The following is a 10,817-nucleotide window of genomic DNA, read 5'->3' on the forward strand; positions in this document are numbered from 1 at the left end:
GAAGCATCTATCTTTATAGATGGCCCAATGGATAGAGCCTTGGGTTGAAAGTTAGGAAGACCTGAGTTCAAATCTAGTCTCAGATGTTTAGCAGCTATGTGACCCTGAGCAAGTCACTTTAACCCTGTTTGCCCCAGTTTCCTGATTAGTAAAACCAGCTAGAGAAGGAAAAGGCAAACCACTCTAATATCTTTGCCAAGAAACCCCAAATGGGGTCAAGAATGACAATTTATTTATATAATTTTCAATGTGAATCCTTCTTAATTCTTCATTAAAGTAGGTCATCAAAACTTCCACTGAAAATCACCTTCTTAAGTATATTTAGTTGAAAATATTATAATTACATTTTAAACCTATAGTTTAAATTTTTCATGGCAGAAAATTAATTTTTCTCAATTAGAGGTTATTCTATATTTTAATCTTATAAATGGGAAATTTGAAACATTCTACTCAACATTTAATCTAGAATATGGATGAAAGCAAAGATGGCATACTTACCACACAGAGAAAGGAAGCATAACTAATGTTGGGACTCGAAAAACTGTAACTATGGATTGATATAAACAAGAGAAGTATAATTGGGTCAGGTAAAAAGTGCTGCACTTGAGTTGAAAAATTCAATTTTATAAATACCTTATGAAGAGGTTACATTAATATATTGGTGGGGTGCAACCTGGTTTTGCATGTATGTGTGTGTATGTACTACAAAGTCAAAGGGAGTCAAAGATTTATCATTAAAAAGGCTAAGACAATCAGTTTCTATTAATATCATGTCCAGAACAAATAATATTCCTTTTAACTGATCAGACTATGTATGAGGAGTTGTGTGGTTCAGTGAAAAGAATGCTGAATGTAGTGACAGAACGCCTGGGCTCAATTCCAGCTTTACCATTTTATATCAATATGATCTTGAATCAATCACTTAACCTCAGTTTCCTCCTCTATAAATTCATATGGCCTGTAAAATCTTTTTAAATCTATGACCCTATAGTTTATAGTATCATTTCCTGTTCTAGACACCTTATTTTATTTTTTAAATTATTAAAGATTTTTTAAAATTCATGGAACAAGCATTTCTACTACATAGTAAAATAAAAAAGGTGATTATACTTGAAACTACAAATCTATTATGTACAACTTGTTATTCCTTTTAAATATTGAATAATGTTATCATGTAAATTCCCTCCTCCTTTTTTCCCTCCCCTCTCTTCTGCCCTCCAGATAGCTACCATTAAGCACAATATATATGTAAAATTATTCTATACATAATTCTATTCATCAGTTCTTTCTCTGGATGGATGCAAAGTCTTTATTCATATGCATTTTATACTTTTGTTATTTATCATAGTCAAAATGATTCACTCAAGGTCATTCTTAAAACAATATTGCTATGACTGTGTACAGTGTTCTCTTGATTCTGCTCATTTTGTTCTTCATTATTCCATGTGTTATTTCTAAGATCATTGTGTTTATCAGTTACTATATATTATATATAAACATACATTTATTATAATATATCTATAATTATAATATATTATATATAATATAATATGCTAATATGCCACCGTAATCATATACTACAACTTATTTAGCCATTTTAGAATGAACATGTTAGGTCATACCCAGAAGAGGAGAATCAATTAAGACAAGTAAGATTTGAGATTAAGCTAAAAGGCTTATTTGAATGAAATAGTATTTTGAATGAAGAAGAGAAATTTTATTATAATGGGAGAGGTAGCAGTGGGGATTAAGGAGTGTGGACAGAGACTTTAAGCTTGGGGAGATGATATCATGTTATCCAACAAGGCAGTTGGATTTCTTTGAAGACAATGGTGCCATGTTAGATAAGAAGGGCTTAAGGAGCCCCTGTCCATAGACCTTCAGGAAGTACCTCAGAAATCAAATCCTTCATGGAAGATTAATGACTGCAATGAATGAGTCATGAGTCCTTACAGAAGCCAGGATGCTGGCTGGTGGGGGTTGGGAAAGGTAAATTAGCTATGATTGTGAAGAAAGGGGAACCAGACTAATTATAAACTCTAGGTTTGCTCTTTTGTCCTCAGGGTCATCCCAGTCTGTAACTTCTTCATTCTATTCTGATTGGACAAATGAAGAAAAGGTGATTTGCTACCGTATAATGCAAATATTTTGAAGCTTTTGTCAATTGAGTACAAACACAGAATTAGATTACTGGAGCTAGAATAGTCCTTTGCCATTATTTAATTTAATCATTATATTTTATTGATTAGGAAACTTTGAGACTACTAACTATATTAAGAATAGTTTAGAAATTGTAGTCATAAGGTCTGGATTGTAGTCTTGGTGCTGCCATTCATTTTTTTCTGTGATTTTGGACAAAACACCTAAATTCTGCTGAATTCAATTTAACACAATTATAGAATCTCAGTTCTATCTCTTGCAGGTTTTCACTCTTTTCACCCCTTTCGCTGTACTCTCTAGAACTCCTCTTTTCTTCCCTCTCTCTTTATGTCTTATGGTACCCACAAAGACCTGAGTCACCTCAGAAGGCATTATATTCTTAGAAATTTTCTCTAATATAAAATGTAATATTGTTTTATTCACTCCTCTAACCCATTAGACCCAGAGGAAGGGTAGACACCCTCCTTGCTTCACACTGCCATTTCCTGACCTGAGCTCATCCTCTATCACTACTTCCTCACACCTTTGAGATTAGCTACATCCAGATACATCATCTCACTGACATCCAAGTGCCATTTACCCACAGGATGCAGGTCATTCTCCGCCCTTTCTCAAGACATTCAATATTTAACTAAGCCTTCCTCAACTCCAACTCTTGTTCTTTTTCTTAGGGAACTCAATTTACATGCTGTTTTGTCTTCTTACACTGTACACCTCCAGAACCTTTCCATTCCATTATTACCAAATTTCCTTTCTTCTTGGACTCTTGCTTCTAGTACTTTTTTTTGACTGCTCACATTCATAAAAACCTGGCTCTCCTTAGAAGTCACTGCATGCTCATTTTCTGAGTTCATGAGCCTTGTCATTTCTCATCATCTAAATCTTTACTTCATCACAGTCACATAACCTGCATCATTATCTACTTAATCTTCCCATAACCAACAAGTGTTCTATTTCCATGTTCAAGAAATCTAAAATTCCTCCCTTCCATATCTCCCAGTGGCTCCTTCTTTTTTAATCCATTCATCATCACAAGAAAATTCTAAATTTAGATTCTTACTCCTTTTTTTGAAATACCTAGAAATTACTTATGCTGAATGAAGTATGCCATTCTTATCTCCCATCACTGATGATTTCTCCTTCTCCAAATGATATTCCTTGTAATAAAAATCAAAGTATAAAGGGGCTGCTTCTGAGAATCACTTTCTCCTCCTTTGTAAAACTCTAAATCATTAGTACTAGCTCCACAGATAGAAAGATAGCATAATTGCAACCAAAAGAAAAAAGTTCTACAGAAAGATGTCCATTTTTATAAGCCACATTGTAAGTGTTTATAAGGCAAAAATAGGTTAGTTTGTGAGATTCCAATCAATCATCACCCTCTTTAAAAGAAAAGATTTATTTATTTTAAAGAATACATTTTCTTGGCTTAATGTCAGGAAATAAAATATTAGGATTACCACCCTATATGGTCTTATAAAATTGTTATAGTTTGAGACCTAAAAATTATTGCAAAAGGAAAACTTTGCTGATGCTAAAGAGATATCTGTATCTTTGCATGACTTTCTCTGCTAGTGTTGAGTGGAAAGGAGGTCTACAAAAAGAGACATTTATTTTTTCCTTAGAAGTTTTATTTTTTGACCTTCTCATTTAGTTTCTTCCTTTCTACTTTTTCCTTTCTCTTCCCTTGAATTTTTCCTATTAGTGTTTGTGTATGCTTAGTTATATAATATCTAAATTCTATTTAAAATAAACAGAAAAAGGGCTTTAGGAATTAGAGTAGAAAGGTCCTTAAATTTTTTAATTCAATACAAGAAAACAGTAAGAAGATGGAAAGAAAGGATACAATTCAGGGGCAGGGGGAACCAAAGAACTAATTTATTGAAATGATAGGGTAAAAATATTTTCCAAATGAATCCCAAATGGTTAGGCTACAACAAAGACAGTTGCTAACAATTGGAGGAATATTGGAAGCCACTGAGGAGATCACAAAATTTCACACTTCCATATAGGATTATCTGAAAAAGAAATAAAAACTTCTTCAGAGTATTTGAAATCTCCTAAAAATTAAAGATAAGAATTGGAAAAGGAAAGAAAAAAGCTTGCTAGTTCTTGGTATTAATATATTTGAAGGACTCTGAGTTTCTATAAATATGTATCCCTGGATTTTCTCAATTTCCAGCATTTAGTAAAGATTATTAGGAGAGAAGCCTACTACTTTTACTGCTCTTTCTCATATTTCTCATATTTCCTTTCTTCTACATGGCAATAGCATCCTTGAAAGCCTGTATTGTTCTGATTTTCTTAACATAAACCAATTTATTTACAAAACATATGCATGGGTAATTTTTCAACATTGACTCTTGGAAAACCTTCTGTTCCAAATTTCCCCCCCCTTCCCCCATCCCCTTCCCTAGATAGCAGGTAGTCCAATACATATGTTAAAATATATGTTAAATCCAATATATGTATACTTATTTATATAGTTATCTTGCTGCACAAGAAAAATTAGATCAAGAAGGAAGAAAAAAATCTATGAAAGAAAACAAAATGCAACCAAACAATAGACGGAAGGAGAATGCTATGTTGTGGTCCACACTCAGTTCCCACATCCTCTCTCTGGATGTAGATGGCTCTCTTCATCATTGAACAAGTGGAACTGGTTTGAATCGAGATGGGGATATTTCTGAAATGGAAGAGGAAGATAATTTCCATGTCATAAATGGATAGAGATTAAGGTCTTTCCAGAGGTTACATATAAAGTAAGTAAAACTGAACACAGCCATAATAATCCCCACTGCTGACCATTTTTTTCCCGTAAATGTTTGCCAATTGGAATGGTTTTTATCACGTGTACAGCTGACCTTCATTGAGGACATCATAGAAGAGTTCTAATTAAGTACTTACTAAATCACAGAACAATAGAACATTGACACACTACTGGCTTGCTTGTACTTCTGCCTTTAACTTTGTCAGGATGATTGTCTTACTCTTCCTACGGATTTTGTAAACAATTTTCTGGGAATCTCACCAAAAATAGATTCACTACTTTCACGGTTTCCTTAGAGATTAGATCTTCCATTTTTTCAAGCTTTTATATTATACAAAATTAAGGCTATTCTAAAATCTGGAAATTGCAAAGTTTCTTACATCTCCATCAACAAGGCATATCTGTTACCTTTAAGCACCAAATAGGTGATTGTAAACTCACCCTCTATGCTGTCAGGAGGTTTTAAATGATGAATACTGATGGCAAAACTGCTTAGATCACATATACCTCATCCAGCAACAAGTCAAAAGAAACAAACTTTTTAATATTGTCATCCAAGGATCTTTTATTCTTCTCTCCATTTTCTAAATGAGTAGTTTACAATACTGGAACTGAAGCTAATCAGTGATTATATAAATCTACCTCATTAGCTCCAAACTGGATATTATTAATATCCCAGCTCAACTCCTGACAATAGGCACTCTTCAGGAAATACAATTAACATAATGAATATTCATGAGACCGACCAAAAGTAGAGAGTTTATTTATTTTCATCAATTCATAGCTCATTAGTGTTAACTATAAGCTCTCTTTCCACCAATTGACAATGAATGCCCCAGAGTTGGCTATTCTTCAGACCTGGAAAGCAAAATTAACATGGGAATTTGTGGACCAAATTTAAGCTTGAATTTTTGACCAAATGTAAGCCCACACTGTTCCATCTTTTGCTTGAATCCTGGATATCCAGAACTATGTTTTTAAGAATCACAAGCTATAATTTACATTTATATTTCAACATTTCAATTAGAGGCACGTATAGGGAATGGGCTAAATGTATCTGATATACCCAGTATTATCAGCAAACTGTGGATCAAGTTATACTACTGACAGTTTCCCTAATGGAAATATTTCCCATTCTTTGAAAAGAAGAGAAATAAAGAGTGTTAATGTCTAGTCCAAATTGTAACAACATAAAGACCTCAAATTCTATGCATATTTATAATTGCTTTTCCCCTAAAAATGGATATGCTTTATGGTAGATATGCCACGACCTTAATTAAGGTTTTTATTACTTTTCACTTTGACCATTGCAGTAGACTACAAATTGGTTTCCCTGCCTCAAATCTCTTTCCTCTTCTAATCTATCTTACATATAGCCACCAAAGTATTATATTATTAAAATATCTCACCATGCTATTTTCTTATTCAATGAAGACCAGTGACTTACTCAATAATCAATCAAAGAGCATTTTTATTAAAGCTTTTTATTTTCAAAACATAGTCATCCAATATGTATTAAAATGTGCAATTCTTCTATATATATTTCTACAGTTATCATGTTGTATAAGAAAAATCAGATCAAAAAGGAAAAAGATGAGAAAGAAAACAAAATGCAAGCAAACAATAACAAAAACACTAAAAATATTATGTTGTGATCCCCACGCAATTTTCACAGTCCTATCTATGTGTGCATATGGCTCTCTTTATCACAAGACCATTGGTTTGAATAATTTCATTGTTGTAAAAAGTCACATAATTGATCATCATATAATCCTCTTGTTGCTGTGTACAATGATCTCCTGGTTCTGCTCAGTTCATTTAAGTCTCTCCAAGCCTCTCTGGAATCATCCTGTTGGTCATTTCTTATAGAATAATAATATTTCATAACATTCATGTTGGGCATCCAATCAGTTTCCAGTTTCTTGCTACTACAAGAAGGGCTACCACAAACATTTTTGCACATATGGGTCTTTTCCCCTCCTTTATGATCTCTTTGGGATACAAGCCCAGAAGAAACACTGCTGGAACAAAGGGTATACACAGTTTGATAGCCCTTGGGGCATGATAAGGAACATTTTTAAAACACTAGTATGTGCCAGGCATTTTGTTTTGCACTGAGGATGAAAAGAAAGGCAAACAAACAAACAAAACAAAACAAAAATCCCTGCTCTCAAAGAACTCACATTTTAATAGAGAAACATACAAACAACTGTACACAAATAAGCTAAATACATATAGAATAAAATGAGAGTAATTTCAGAAGGAGGGCTTTAAGATTAAAAGGATTAGAAAAGCCTTCTTTTAATTTTTTATTAAAGCTTTTTATTTTTAAAACATATGCATAGATAATTTTCAACATTCACCCTTGCAAAATCTTGCATTTCAAAATTTTTCTCCTCCTTTCCTCTCACCCCACCTCCTAAATGGCAAGTAATCCAATATGTTAAACATGTGCGATTCTTCTATGCATATTTCCACGATTATCATGCTGCACAAGAAAAATCAGATCAAAAAGGAAAAAAAAAATGAGGAAAAAAACAAAAACAAAATGTGAGCAAACAACAATGAAAAAGTGAAAGTACTATGTTGTGATCCACACTCAATCCCCACAGTTCTTTCTTCACAATCATGCCATCTGGCTCTCTTCAGCACAAGACCCTTGGAATTGACCTGAATAACTTTGCTGTTGAAAAAGAGTTATGTGTCAGAATTTATCATTATATAATCTTGCTGTTACTGTGTATAATGTTCTCCTGGTTCTACTCACTTCACATAGCAGCAATTCATGTCTCTCCAGGCCTTTCTGAAATCATCTTGGAAAAACCTTCTTTTAAAAGGTGGGACATTTAAGATGATGGAGTGGATCAGGAAAACTTTGGTTTTCAAAATTACCTCTGCAAAAAAAGACAGAACTTCATCTCAAGGCAGCAGATATAAGCAGTTGTCCTCCTAACACAATTTATACAGATTCCAGGAAAAACCTGACCTTCAAGGGTCAAGATTGGATCTGAGGGAAGTGCAAATACCTCCAGACTAATTCTGCAGAATCAACAAACAACAAGCCCTGGGAGTAGTTTGTTGACAGGCAGCCTCAACTTTAGAAACTTTCATATTGAAGACTATGTGGGAGATCTGACAGCTGAATAGGAAAAGATTGGAGGACTTTACGTTATCAAGATATAAGAGAGGAGAGTTCTTGGTATCAGTTCCAGGGCAGAGAGGACAACTACAATACACAAACACTGAAGGAATTGTAGGGAACAAGATCATTTGTGGGACAGTGTGGCTGGGGACCCTATCCATGGCTTAAAAGTAGGGAAAAGAGCCCAAACTTGGACCCTGAGACATTCCTTAGAAAATCACAGTAAGAAGGACCTAAGAATTGGGACATCCATACTTTAAGACTACAATTTGATTACATAAACAGCTACTAAAAAAATTTTTTTTAAAAATAAAACCAAAATAAATAAATAGAAATGAATAGGCAGAGAAAGTTACTATGAGGATAGAGAAGATCTGGATTCATAGTCAAAGGAAGATAATGGAGATTTTTTTTAAGCCAGCTTTTTTTTCAATGAGAAATGTCAAATGGTCCCCCAGCACAAAAAAAAAGATTCTTAGAAGTAAAATCCAAAAGGACTTTACAAATCAAATACCAGAAAATGAAGAAAAATTAGAGGGGGGAAGCAATTCAAGAAAATCAAGAAAATTATGAAAAGAAAATCAACCAATTTGAAATACAAAATCAAAAATTTAAGGAAGAAAATAATTCCTTGAAAACTAGAATTGGGCAAGGGGAAACTACTGACATTTTAAGACATCAAGAAATGAAGAATAAAAAAATTAGAAGAGGTGAAACATCTCATCAGAAAAATAACTGATATGGAGAATAGAGAAAAAAGAAATAATTATACAACTACAATAAAATATAATGAAAAAAGAATTGATGCAGTTCTAATCAATAATCTAATTGATAAAGCTCTAGAAGAAGGCAAAGAAGAAATAGAAAAAATAATCCTCTGATCATCACCTGAAAGACAGACCCCGGGGGAAAACTTACAGCAATACTATAGTCAAACTTCAACGCTTCCAGGTAGGCCAATAATTTTTAAATTGTCTCTTCTGGATCTATTTTCCAGGTTACTGTGGTGGTTGTTGTTGTTGTTATTGTTTTTGCCAATAAAGTATTTCACCTTTTCTTCCATTTTTTCATTTTTTTTTAGTTTGTTTCACTGATTTTTGCTGTCTCACAGAGGCATTAGCTTCTATTTGTTCTGTTCTAATTTTTATGATTTTCTTTGCTTAGTTTTTATATCTCTTTTTTCATTTTGTTAGTTCTATTTTTGAAGGTGGTGTTTTCTTCAGACAATTTTTTCCTTTACTTTTCCAAGCTGCTGACTCTCTCATGAATACTTCTAATTTCCTTTCTCATTTTTTTTCTTCTACCTCTCTTATTTGCCTTTTAAAGTCTTTTATGAGCACTTTTAAGAAGCCTCTTTGGGCTTAAAACCAATTCATATCACTTTTTTTGAGATTTTTTCTGATCTGAGTTTGTGTTTTGGTTTGTCTGGTCATCATAGTAGCTTTTGTATTGTTAGGATTCTTTTATGTTTCTTGCTCATTTTCTTTTGGTATTTCCTCTTTTTATTTTACTTTTATTGTTAAGCTCTGCTCCTGGTATAAAGAAGGCGCTGCTCCAAGCTTTCTATGAAACTCTGACCCTTTCACACAGGGGGTCCCTTGTGTTTGCAAGGGATATCTTTTCCTGCTCTTTTTAGAAAACAACTTTTCAGAGTTTGCCTGCTGAGTTTGGACTGGAAGCTGCCCCACTGATTTGCTCTTCTACTGAACCAGGACAGAGGTTACTAATTTAGTGTGATTTAAGACTCTCTCACTGGCTTTCCTGGAGTCTGTCTAAGCTGACCCTGAATACCCTTTTCATTACAGTGAGGCTGATTTTTCTTGAAGTTTATCCAATTTATCTTGAGCTGGAGAGTGGTTTCATTCCATCAGAATCTGTTCAGAGGCTTGGTTTCCAGGGGAAACTAGGAGATCTTGAACAGATTCTTAGCTTTACTTTAGCATCTTGTGTCCAGCAGAAATATTGGAAATATAATTCTGAATGGAAAAAAAAATAGATATTTAATGAACTCAAAGACTTTCAGATTTTTCTGACAAACCCCTAGAACTTAAGGGAAAATTAAATATATAGCATCTAGGAGAAATATGAGATAAATATTAATTAAAGATCAATTATAAGGGACTCACTAAAGTTAAATGGTTCACTTCATACATGTGAAAATATTAGTGGTACTTTTATGATTCATATTATTTAGGTACTTTGAATATGATGGGGTGATTCTAAAAAAATAAAATGGTTTGGGGAGACAAAAGGGAGTGATTATTTTATACAAATGAAACATAAGAAGCAAAATTAATCCAGAAGCTAATGGGGGAGAATAGGTACTGTTGGAACTTTACTTTCATTGGAAATAGGTTAAAAAGGGAAATATATACATATATATTCACACACACATACATATGTATATATGTACACACTCATATACATATAAACATATATACACATATACATATATACATACATATATATGTATGCATAAAAGTCTTCAAGAGGGCAAGAGTATAGGGTGGGGAGAGAGGATAAGGAAGGGCTTCTTAGAGGGTGGTAGATTAAGGAGTAGGAGGGCAAAGTAGCAAGTAGAGAGTAAACTAGAGAAATAAGGAGGGATAAAATAAATAGGGTGAGAAGGATATTGAGGAAAAATATGAAGGAAAAAAACACAATGAGTAATTGTAGCTTAGAATGTGAATGGGATGAATTTACCCATAAAAGAGAAAAGGATAGTAGATTAAAATTTTGAATTCA

At 33.3% G+C, this 10,817-nt stretch overlaps 1 long non-coding RNA gene across 1 annotated transcript; it reads right to left on the reverse strand.

Annotated features, from left to right (window-relative positions):
* Positions 1 to 3,593: 3,593 nt before the first annotated feature.
* LOC141541396 (uncharacterized) lies at positions 3,594 to 7,871 on the reverse strand. Its single transcript, XR_012481771.1, has 3 exons — positions 7,698 to 7,871; positions 4,718 to 4,846; positions 3,594 to 4,178 (listed from the first exon to the last, which is right to left on the reverse strand). It is a non-coding gene; the product is annotated as an uncharacterized LOC141541396 (long non-coding RNA).
* Positions 7,872 to 10,817: the final 2,946 nt, after the last annotated feature.

This window comes from Sminthopsis crassicaudata, chromosome 4 (assembly GCF_048593235.1).
Source record: "Sminthopsis crassicaudata isolate SCR6 chromosome 4, ASM4859323v1, whole genome shotgun sequence".
Classification (NCBI taxonomy): Eukaryota; Metazoa; Chordata; class Mammalia; order Dasyuromorphia; family Dasyuridae; genus Sminthopsis; species Sminthopsis crassicaudata.